This window comes from Rhinopithecus roxellana, chromosome 6 (genome assembly GCF_007565055.1).
Source record: "Rhinopithecus roxellana isolate Shanxi Qingling chromosome 6, ASM756505v1, whole genome shotgun sequence".
NCBI classification, from domain to species: Eukaryota; Metazoa; Chordata; class Mammalia; order Primates; family Cercopithecidae; genus Rhinopithecus; species Rhinopithecus roxellana.
Window position 1 is genome coordinate 99,709,192 of NC_044554.1, and position 10,513 is coordinate 99,719,704.

Consider the following 10,513-nt stretch of genomic DNA (forward strand, 5'->3'; position numbering starts at 1 on the left):
AATATTTTTGTACAGCTGTACGACATGTTTGTGTTTTAAAGTAAATGTTATTACAAAAGAGTAAAGAAGGTAAAAAGAATTGGAAGGCTTATAAAGTAAAAAAGTTACAGTAAGCTGAGGTTAGTTATTACTAAAGAAAAATACACATTTTTTGAGAAGCGATCTCACTCTGTGGTCCAGGCTAAAGTACAGTGATTCCATCATCGCTCACTGCAGGCTCAAACCCCTGGGCTCCAGTGATCCTCCCCCACCTCAGCCTCCTGAGTAGTTGGGATGACAGACACATGGCACAATGCCCAGCTAATTTTTTTTTTTTTTTTTAAGGAGAGACAGAGTTTTGCTGTGCTGCTCAGGCTGGTCTTGAACTCCTGGCCTCAAGCAATCCTCCCACCTTGTCCTCCCAAAGTGCTGGGATTACAGCTGTGAACCACCAAGCCTGGCCAAGAAATATATATATATATTTTAATAAAAATCATGTAGTGGCGGGGTGCGGTGGCTCATGCTTGTAATCCCAGCACTTTGGGAGGCTGAGGCGGGCAAATCACCTGAAGTCAGGAGTTCGAGATCAGCCTGACCACCATGGTGAAACCCTGTCTCTATTAAAAATACAAAATTAGCCAGGCATGATGGTGCATGCCTGTAATCCTAGCTACTCGGGAGGCTGAGAACAGGATAATTGCTTGAACCCAGGAAGCAGAGGTTGCAGGGAGTAGAGATGACACCATTGCATGCCAGCCTGGGCAACAAGAGTGAAACTCTGTCTCCAAAACAAAAATCACCCAGTCATGGTGGCTCACACCTGAAATCCCAGCACTTTGGGAGGTTGAGGCGGGCAGAACATCTGAGGTCAGGAGTTGGAGACCAGCCTGGCCAACATGGTGAAACCCCATCTCTACTAAAAATACAAAAGTTGACTGGGCGTGGCGGTGCGCACCTCTAATCCCAGCTACTCAGGAGGCTGAGGCAGGAGAATCACTTGAACCCCACGAGGTGATGGTTGCAGTGAGCCAAGATTGCGCCATTGCACTCCAGCCTGGGCAACAATAGCAAAACTCCATCTCAGGAAAAAAAAAAAAGAAAAGAAAAGAAAAGAAAATCATGTAGCCTGAATGTCCAGCATTTATGAAGTCTGCAGTGGTATACAGTAATGTCCAAGCCTTTCACATTCACTCACTACACACTCACTGACTCACCCAGAGCCACTTCTAGTTCTGCAAACCCTATTTGTGGTAAGTGCTCTAGACAGGTATATCAGTTTCATCTTTTATACTGTGTTTTTACTGTCTCCTTTCTATGTTTAGATACGCAAATACTATCATGTTACAGTTGCCTGCAGTATTCAGTACAGTCTCGTGCTGAACAGGTTTGTAGCTTAGGAGCAATAGGCGAGATCAAGTGTCCCCAACCCCTGGTATGAGTCCTGGCCTGTTAGGAACTGGGCTGGAGCACAGGAGATGAGTGCTGGACCCGCTATTGAAGCTTCATCTGTGTTTATTTCTATCTTTTTTGAGATGGAGTCTCGCTCTGTCGCCAAGCTGGAGTGCAGTGGCACAATCTTGGCTCACTGCAAGCTCTGCCTCCTGGGTTCAAGTGATTCTCCTGCGTCAGCCTCCCGAGTAGCTGGGACTACGGGCGTGCACCACCACACCTGGCTAATTTTTGTATTTTTAGTAGAGACAGAGTTTCACCATGTTGGCCAGGATGGTCTTGATCTCTTGACTTCATGATCTGCCTGCCTTGGCCTCCCAAAGTCCTGGGATTACTGGCATAAGCCACCACCCCCGGCCTTCATTTGTATTTACGGCTGCATCCCATTGCTTGCATTACCATCTGAACTCCACCTCCTGTAAGATCAACTGAGGCATTAGATTCTCGAAGGAGCGTGAACCCTATTGTGAACTGCACATGACATGCAAGGGATCTAGGTTGCGAGCTCCTTAATGAGACTCTAACGCCTAATGATGTCACTGTCTCCTATCACTCCCAGATGGGACCGTCTAGTTGCAGGAAAACAAGCTCAGGGCTCCCACTGATCCTACATGATGGTGAGTAGTAGGATTATTTCATTTTATAGCACATTGGAATAATAATAGAAATAAAGTGCACAATAAATGGAATGCGCTTTTGCTGGGCACGGTGGCTCATGCCTGTAATCCCAGCACTTTGGGAGGCCGAGGCGGGTGGATCACCTGAGGTCAGGAGTTTGAGACCAGCCTGACCAACATAGTGAAATCCCATCTCTACCAAAAATACAAAAACTAGCTGTGTGTGGTGGTGGGCACCTGTAGTCCCAGACACTTGGGAGGCTGAGGAGAATTGTTTGAACCCAGGAGGCAGAGGTTGCAGTGAGCTGAGATCATGCTACTGCACTCCAGCCTGGGTGACAGCAAGACTCTGTCTCAAAAAAAAAAAAAAAAAAAGTTTAAAAACAAGCAAAATTCAAGTATATATTGTTTAAGTGTACATGTAGATGTCATAAAATCAGTGCACTGCTGATACAGGCATGTCCGAGACTGGGTAATTTACAAAAGAAACAGGTTTAATGGACTCACAGTTCCACATGGCTGAGGAGGCCTCACAATCATGGCAGAAGGTGAAAGGCACGTCTCACATGGCAGCAGACAAGAGAAATAGCCTGTGCAGGGAAACTCCCCTTTATAAAACCATCAGATCTCATGAGATTTATTCACTATCATGAGAACAGCATGAAAAAGACCCACCCCCATGATTCAGTGACCTCCCCCAGTCCCTCCCATGACACGTGGGAATTGTGGGAACTACAATTCAAGATGAGATTTGGTGGGGGACACAGTCAAACCGTATCAGAAGGCATAAGTGACATAAGTTATTGGTGACATTCTAATCCTTGAGTTGGGTGGTGTTCATGGATGTTCATTATATCAGTCAATCAATCAATTAATCAACCAGGTGGAGAGAAAAAGGCCCAGCAATGGGTCAATGATCAGGGTGTTCCATGAACCAAAGTTCATGGTGCATCTAAGTCTCTAAACTTGAGGTCCAAGAAGCTCTGCTGACTGAAGAACATCAGCCAGGCTCAGACAATGTGGGTCTGGGTCCTTGCTATCTCCCAAGCTCCTGGAATTTCTCCTTTCTTGTATCTGTTTCTCTCCCAGAGCAGGCCCACAACTGTACTCAGAACTCCCATGATGACACTGGCCCAGAGGAGGAGAGAAGAGAAAGAATCCTTTTCCCACTTCACATAGAACATTCTGGAAATCAGTCCCAGAATTGGTCAGCTGGGTGGATGGACCTGTGCCTCCAAGATTTGTGTCTTATTTGCTTGAGGGAAGGAGTTGAGAAATTATACCTTGTAGAACATGTACAGCCATTCAGGTTGTACACTGCCCAACTGCAGAAGCCACAGTTTAATTGGAATCTAAGGTTCTAAGTTGTTGCAGTCTATGTGAGTGGCTTCCCTGGAATTGTGCAAGGCACAAACATGGATGACATTCCTGCCTCAGAGCCCAGCCCCAGAAGTGTGGGATTAAAGGCAGCAAAATGAGGGTTGCTGTGGGATATCTTTCGGGAGGGATCCTATCATCCATCATCCTCCCTGCTGTGGATGCCCCGGTCTGTGAGGCTGGTGGAATGTCCAGCTCAGCGATCTCCTTTGGAGGGTGATTGACATCAGGTTTAGGGGATGAGTAACTAGCAGGAAAAGGTACCCCCAGTTGGTGGGGGGGCGGTTGTATGGCAGGATGGGGGGCGAGTGGTAACAAAGGGCTCATCTCGCCCTCCCTGCTTCTGGCAGACCCCTGGAGTGCAAGCTGCTGGGTGCTGGGCGATGTGGCTAATCACTGAGCCAGGACAACAGGATGTAACTTGTCATAATTATAGTCTGTCCTGTTGCTGCTGGCTCAGCTCTCAGAGGAGGGTGTGTGCAGTTTCCAAGCAGCAGAAAGCCCACATTAGCATAGCAAATTGGGCCTGTTTGGCAACCTCCAGGCCCCTGGGAGGGTCCTGAGCCTTGACACTGCCTTCCTGAGCCACTGGTCACTGCAGGGATGCCTAGAGCCTCGGGGAGGTCCCACGTGAACTTCCAGGTTATTCAACTCCCAGGCACCCCTTAGGGAGTGGGGTGGGTGGAGTCGCGGCTGGAATTGCGGTGGTGTACCTTGAGCAGGCCCCTCGCTGCTCCAGGCCTCAGTTTCCTCAGCTGTCGAGCGGGACGAGGTCGGCCTGGCTCTTGGGCGAAAGATAGGGAAACCAGGCATCCACCAGGGCCCAGTTCACCCTCTCTCTCCTCCTCCACGCAGGCTCCGGGGATTCCGCCTACCCCACCATTCTCTTCTGCTCTGAACCCCTGCAGAAATGCCACGGGGGCTGGAGAATGCATGGACCTGAGCTCCTACACTCCACTCACCCTGGCCCAACTTGCAGAGGGCAGGGACTGACAGGGCAGAAGGATGAAAGGGCTGGAGCTGGCAGGAGGTTGGTGAAGCGGCTGGATTAGGAGACTCAGCCCTCCTGCTGTGAGTTCAGTTTCTTTCTTTCTTTCTTTTGAGACAGAGTCTCCCTCTGTTGCCCAGGCTGGAGTGCAGTGGTGCAATCTGGGCTCACTGCAACCTCCATCTCCCGGGTTCAAACGATTCTCCTGCCTCAGGCTCCCGAGTAGCTGGGATTACAGGAATACAACATCACACCTGGCTAATTTTTTTTTTTTGTTTTTTTTGTTTTTTTTGTTTTTTTTTGTTTTTTTTGAGGCAGAGTCTTGCTCTGTGGCCCAGACTGGAGTGCAGTGGCCAGATCTCAGCTCACTGCAAGCTCCGCCTCCCGGGTTTACGCCATTCTCCTGTCTCAGCCTCCGGAGTAGCTGGGACTACAGGCGCCCGCCACCTCGCCCGGCTAATTTTTTTGTATTTTTAGTAGAGACGGGGTTTCACCGTGTTAGCCAGGATGGTCTCGATCTCCTGACCTCGTGATCCGCCCGTCTCGGCCTCCCAAAGTGCTGGGATTACAGGCTTGAGCCACCGCGCCCGGCCGCACCTGGCTAATTTTTGTAATTTTAGTAGAAACAGGGTTTTGCCATGTTGTCCAGGCTGGTCTCAAACTCCTGACCTCAGGTGATCCACCTGCCTCGGCCTCCCAAAATTACAGGCGTGATTATAGGCGTGAGCCTCCACACCCAGCCTGTGAGCCTCAGTTTCTACAGCTGTCGATGGAGAGTGAGGCAAGCGGGAGCCGTGTAAGTCCCTCCCTCCCCAGGGCTTGGGTCAGGGGCTCAAGGAAGGGTACGTGGGGACATGCAGACCCAGAGAGGTGATGCCGCAGTCCAGGCTGAGTTGGAGGGAGCTGGCATTGAAGGAGGGCCCAGCCTTCTCTCCAGGTCATTCTCAGCAGAAAAAGGGGACCCGACCTCTCTTCCCTTCTTGGGCCCCTTTCCAAACGTAGGCCTTCCTGGCTGTGGCCAGAGAACCACCACCTGCCATGCTGTGCCACCCCCTACTGAGTTTCCTGGACTTCCTGGGCTCACATAGCTGGCTGTGGGACACAGTCCCTCAGACCTGGATCTAAATTCTGCCTCCCCTACTGTATTAGTCAGGGTTCCCTAGAGGAACAGAACTAATAGGATGGATGTATATATGAAAGGGATTTTATTAAGGAGAATTGGCTCACACGATCCCACAACAGGCTGTCTGCAAGCTGAGGAGCAAGGAAGCCAGTTGGAGTCCCAAAACCTCAAAAGTAGGGAAGCTGGCTGGGTGCAGTGGCTCATTCCTGTAATCCCAGCACTTTGGGAGGCTGAGGCGGGAGGATCATTTGAGCCCAGGAGTTTGAGATTGGCCTGAGCAACATAGCAAGACCCCGTCTCTACAAAAAATACACAAATTAGCCAGGCATGGTGGTGTGCACCTGTAGTCCCAGCTACTTGGGAGACTAAAGTGGGGAGATTGCTTGAGTCCGGGAGGCTGCAGTGAGCCCTGATTGTGCCACTTCACTCCAGCCTGGGCAACAGAGTGAGACCCTGTCTAAACAAAACAAAACAAAAAAAGAACAAACAAGATCCAGCCGCAGCTTCCCAGACCTGGCTCAGAGACCTCATCTACTCCCTTTTAGGGTAACTTCCAGTCCCACTGGGCAGAAAAAGCCTACCCCTTTTTCCTCCTCTCAGCCGTCAGTTCTACAGACTTTTATTTATTTATTTATTTATTTATTTATTTATTTATTTATTTGAGACAGGGTTTTCCTCCATCTCCCAGGCTGGAGTGCATTGGTGTGATTTTGGCTCACTGCAACCTCTGCCTCCTGGGTTCAAATCATTCTCCTGCCACAGCCTCCTGAGTAGCTGGGATTACAGGTGCGTGCCACCACACCAGGCTAATTTTTTTTTTTTTTTTTTTTTTTTTTTTAATAGAGATGGAGTTTCACAATGTTAGCCAGGCTGGTCTTGAACTCCTGACCTCAGTGATCCTCCCACCTTGCCTCCCAAAGTGCTTGGATTACAGGTGTGAGCCACCGTGCCCGGCCATCCGCAGCTATTTTTATAGCAGGACGCTGTGACCACAGGCCCCTTGGATGGGATGTCTCTCTTGAGCTTCTATGGGTGAGGAAGCACGTTCACCAGCCTGTTGAGCTGCAGCTACAAAACAGGTAAGAGGCATTCCAGGACGCATTCTTAGTTTAAAAGTTTCCTTGTCTTTTCTACGTGGCCTCCAATTGGAAGAAGGCTCCAGATGGGATGGGAGCTGGGGAAGAGGGGACACCAGGGGCTTTGGGAAAAGACAGCCCACCCGCTCTAACTGTCAACATCTCAGGCATCCCACCTGGCAATGAGACAGTTGATGGACATGAGAGGCTATTTCCTCCGGGGGTAAGGGAGAAAGAGGCGAATTGGCCCTGAGTCAGGGTCTGTCTGAAATGCTATGTGTGAGCTGCTCTGGCCTGAGCCGGCCTCTAGTTCCCGGACGGCTCCAGCCTGTCAGGAGCCTTGATGGCTGCAGGAGCTCAGGGGCTGTGTGCACCTCCAATCTGGAGCCATTTTCTCAATATGTGACAGAGATGGGTAAAGTAGATACAGATGGGGGAATGGGTATATGGCATTCTGTGACTTTGGGTGTTTCCTGTGGACCCAGCCTACTGTCTGTCCTTGGCCCACAGGGTCTGAGGGAAGCCATGGTGCTGGGCTGTGACATTTGGGATGGGGAGAGGGATCGTCCAAGGAGTCATGCTGCCTTGGCCAGGCCAGAAAGGGCAGGCCGTGAGGGTGTCTCTCTTCCACTAAGGACACTGGAGCCATGGCACAGGAAGCACGTTCTGGAAGCCCAACAGAGGCGTCTTTTGGCTCAGTGTCTTGTCACGGGCAGCATGTTCTCTGCCAGTAACCAGACAGGATTGGTAGCCACAATCTACAAGCGCCAGGCATGTAACAAACTTGCCAAATGAAAACTGACTCCATGTGACAGGTGGAGAAGCTGAGGATTCTGGGAAATTCAGTGATGTGGGTGAAGTGGTCCAGCAGGACTTGAAATCACTTTCATCTGATTTCAAATTCATGCTCTCATCTTCCCACGGGCCCCAGACCCCTGAGAAGTAGACTGGCTGTGCAGCCTGTCCCCCTACAGATCACATTTAAATCTCACTGTAATGGTTATTATGATATTTTGTAAAGAATCACCCCAAAGCACAGGGCATGGTGGCTCACGCCTGTAATCCCAGCACTTTGGGAGGACGAGGTAGGCAGATCACTTGTGGTCAGGACTTCGAGACCAGCCTGGCCAACATGGTGAAACCTCGCCTCTACTAAAAATACAAAAATTAGCTGGGCGTGGTGGTGGGTGCCTGTAATCCCAGCTACTTGGGAGGCTGAGGCAGAAGAATTGCTTAAACCCGGGAGGTAGAGGTTGCAGTGAGCTGAGATCACACCACTATACTCCAGCCTGGGCAACAGAGTGAGACTCCATCTCAAAGAAAAACAAAAAACAACAACAAAAAAACACCCAAAAGCATAGCAGCGTGCTCAGGGGTTCTTATGGATCCGAAATTCAGAAAAGAGATGGTGATGGTGGCTTGTCCTAATCTCTAGGGCCTCAGCTGGGGGGGCTCTAAGGATGGGGGTGACTCCATGGCTGGTGCCAGAATCAGTTGAAGACTGGTCATTCACACATTTGTTGTCTAGGAGGCTGGGATGATGACTCAAAGGCAAGGACTCCTGACTGGAGTGCAGACATGGGGCCTCTTCCTGTGACTTGGTCTTCCCTACAACATGGCCACCTCATGGTAGTCAGACTTGTCATAGAGTGACTCAGGGCTCCAGCACAAAGTCCTAGCAAATAAGGTAGAAGCTCCATGGTTTTTTGTGACCTAACCTCAGAAGTCACATAGTGACACTCTACCCTACTCTCTTGGTCAAAGCAGTCACAAAAGCCTCCCCATTGGCAAGGAATGATGGTATAGATCCCGCCTCTCCATGGTCAAATAATTTGTCGGCATTTTTTACAGCAGCCTGGGATTGCTCACGGAGTGTCAGAAAGTGGCCTAGGGTCTCAAATTCAGTAGGCAGGTGTCATGGCTAATATTAAGTGTCAACTTGATTGGATTCAAGGATGCAAAGTATTGTTTCTGGGTGTGTCTGTGAGGGTGTTGGTAGAGGAGATTAACATTTGAGTCGGTGGACTGACAGAAGCAGACCCACTCTTAATCTGGGTGGGCACCATCTAATCAGCCGGCGAGGCCAGAATAAAGCCAAATGAAGAAAGTGGAATAAGAAGACTCACTGAGTCTTCCAGCCTTCATCTTCTGTGCTGGAAGCTTCCTGCTCTCAAACATCAGACTCCAAGTTCTTCAGCTTTTGAACTCTTTTGAACTTACACCAATGGTTTGCCAGGGGCTCTTGGGCCTTTGGCCACAGACCGAAGGCAGCACTGTTGGTTTCCTTTTGTTTTTCTTGTTTTTTGTTTTTTGTGTGTTTTTTGAGATACACTCTCACTCTGTCACCCAGGCTGGAGTGCATTGGTGCTATCTCAGCTCACTGCAACCTCCGCCTCCCGGGTTCAAGTGATTCTCCTGCCTCAGCCTCCCAAGCAGCTGGGATTACAGGCGCCCACCACCAAGCCCTGCTAATTTTTGTACTTTTAGTAGAGACAGAGTTTTGCCATGTTGTCCAGGCTGGTCTCGCCCTCCTGACCTCAGGTGATTCACCCACTCTGGCCTCCTAAAACTCTGGGATTACAGGCGGGAGCCACCATGCCTGGCCGAGAGGTGTTCTAAAGCAGGCTGGAGACTGTGATTGTGATGAGTAGGGGAACATGCGATGTGGCTAAAGGCCTGGTGGAAGGAGATTTCGGGAAGCATTTGGAGAACAGCCAAAGTCAGGGTGGTGGCTGGCCAGGGAAGGGGTCAAGGGCCGTGGGGCTGGAGGACAGGGACAGCCTGCTGACCCTGAGGAGTTAGAGGTGAGACGTTAGGGGTGAGGGTTGAAAGGGGAAGGCATCTCCCCAGCTTGTTCCAGTGTTGTCTGGGGAACAGCTGTCCCCCTGCCAGGCAGCTGGGGTCATTCCAAGCTGCCTTCCTGGCTTGGCCACTCCCAGAACTTCGGTTACCTCTGGAAACCGGGAGTGCTAAGTATTCTCTGACTCAACCTCAGGCAGACCTGGAATTCCAGTTCCAGAGGATACTTGCTCTCCAGGGTCCCCTGGCTGGGAGCAGAGACCCCTCAGAGTGTCTCTGACTCCAAGAACTGGCCCTGGCCCTGGCCCTGTGGTCAGTTGAGTCAAACAGTGCGACCCAGCCACGACAACTGACTCACTGCGGTGTCACCTGGGTGAAGGGGCTGCAGCTTGGAGAGGCTGCGAGTTCTGTCAAGGATTCCATCTACATGGGGTGCAAGGGGGGCAAGGGAAGGCTCTGTGAGGGCAGGGAAAGGCTCTGCCCTCCAAACCCCAGGCCAATAACCCCAAAGCCAACCTCCTTCCAATGGCACTAGGCTTCCCGGTGGCAGCCTCAAGGGGTCCCAGCTGCTGGCACTATTTCTCAGATGGGGAAAACTGAGGGTCCCACTGGGGTTCAGAACTCACGGCTCCCCCTTCTCAAGGCCACTGCACCTTTCACATTTCCCACCCCCCAGGAACGAATGTCTCCCAAACATCTCACCCCAGGGTTTTCACGTCTCTACCAGATATCTCACCAGTTCTTCCTCCCTCCGGTCGTACGAAGGAGGAGGCCAGGGGAGGAAATCCACTCAGACTAATTTGTAAGCCTGGTGTGATTCACCAGCGTCGCTTCCCCTCCTCCAGGCAGGCAGGGTGGGGGCTCTCCACTTGCTCAGGCCTGTCCCTGGCCTTCGGGAGCCCCTGCCACAGTCCTGGGCGTGCTGCCCGGAGGCAAGAGCCCGTGCTTGCAGAGGCCTCAGGGCAGCGGGAAGCCAGAGGCAGGAAGAGGGAGTTTTAGGTCCGCTACCCGCTCTGTAAGCCCAGAGCCAGGAGGCACCAGGGCCAGGCTCACAGACCGGGCATGGAAAGCCTGCAGCCTGGCCACTGTCCCGCTGCCCGAGCCT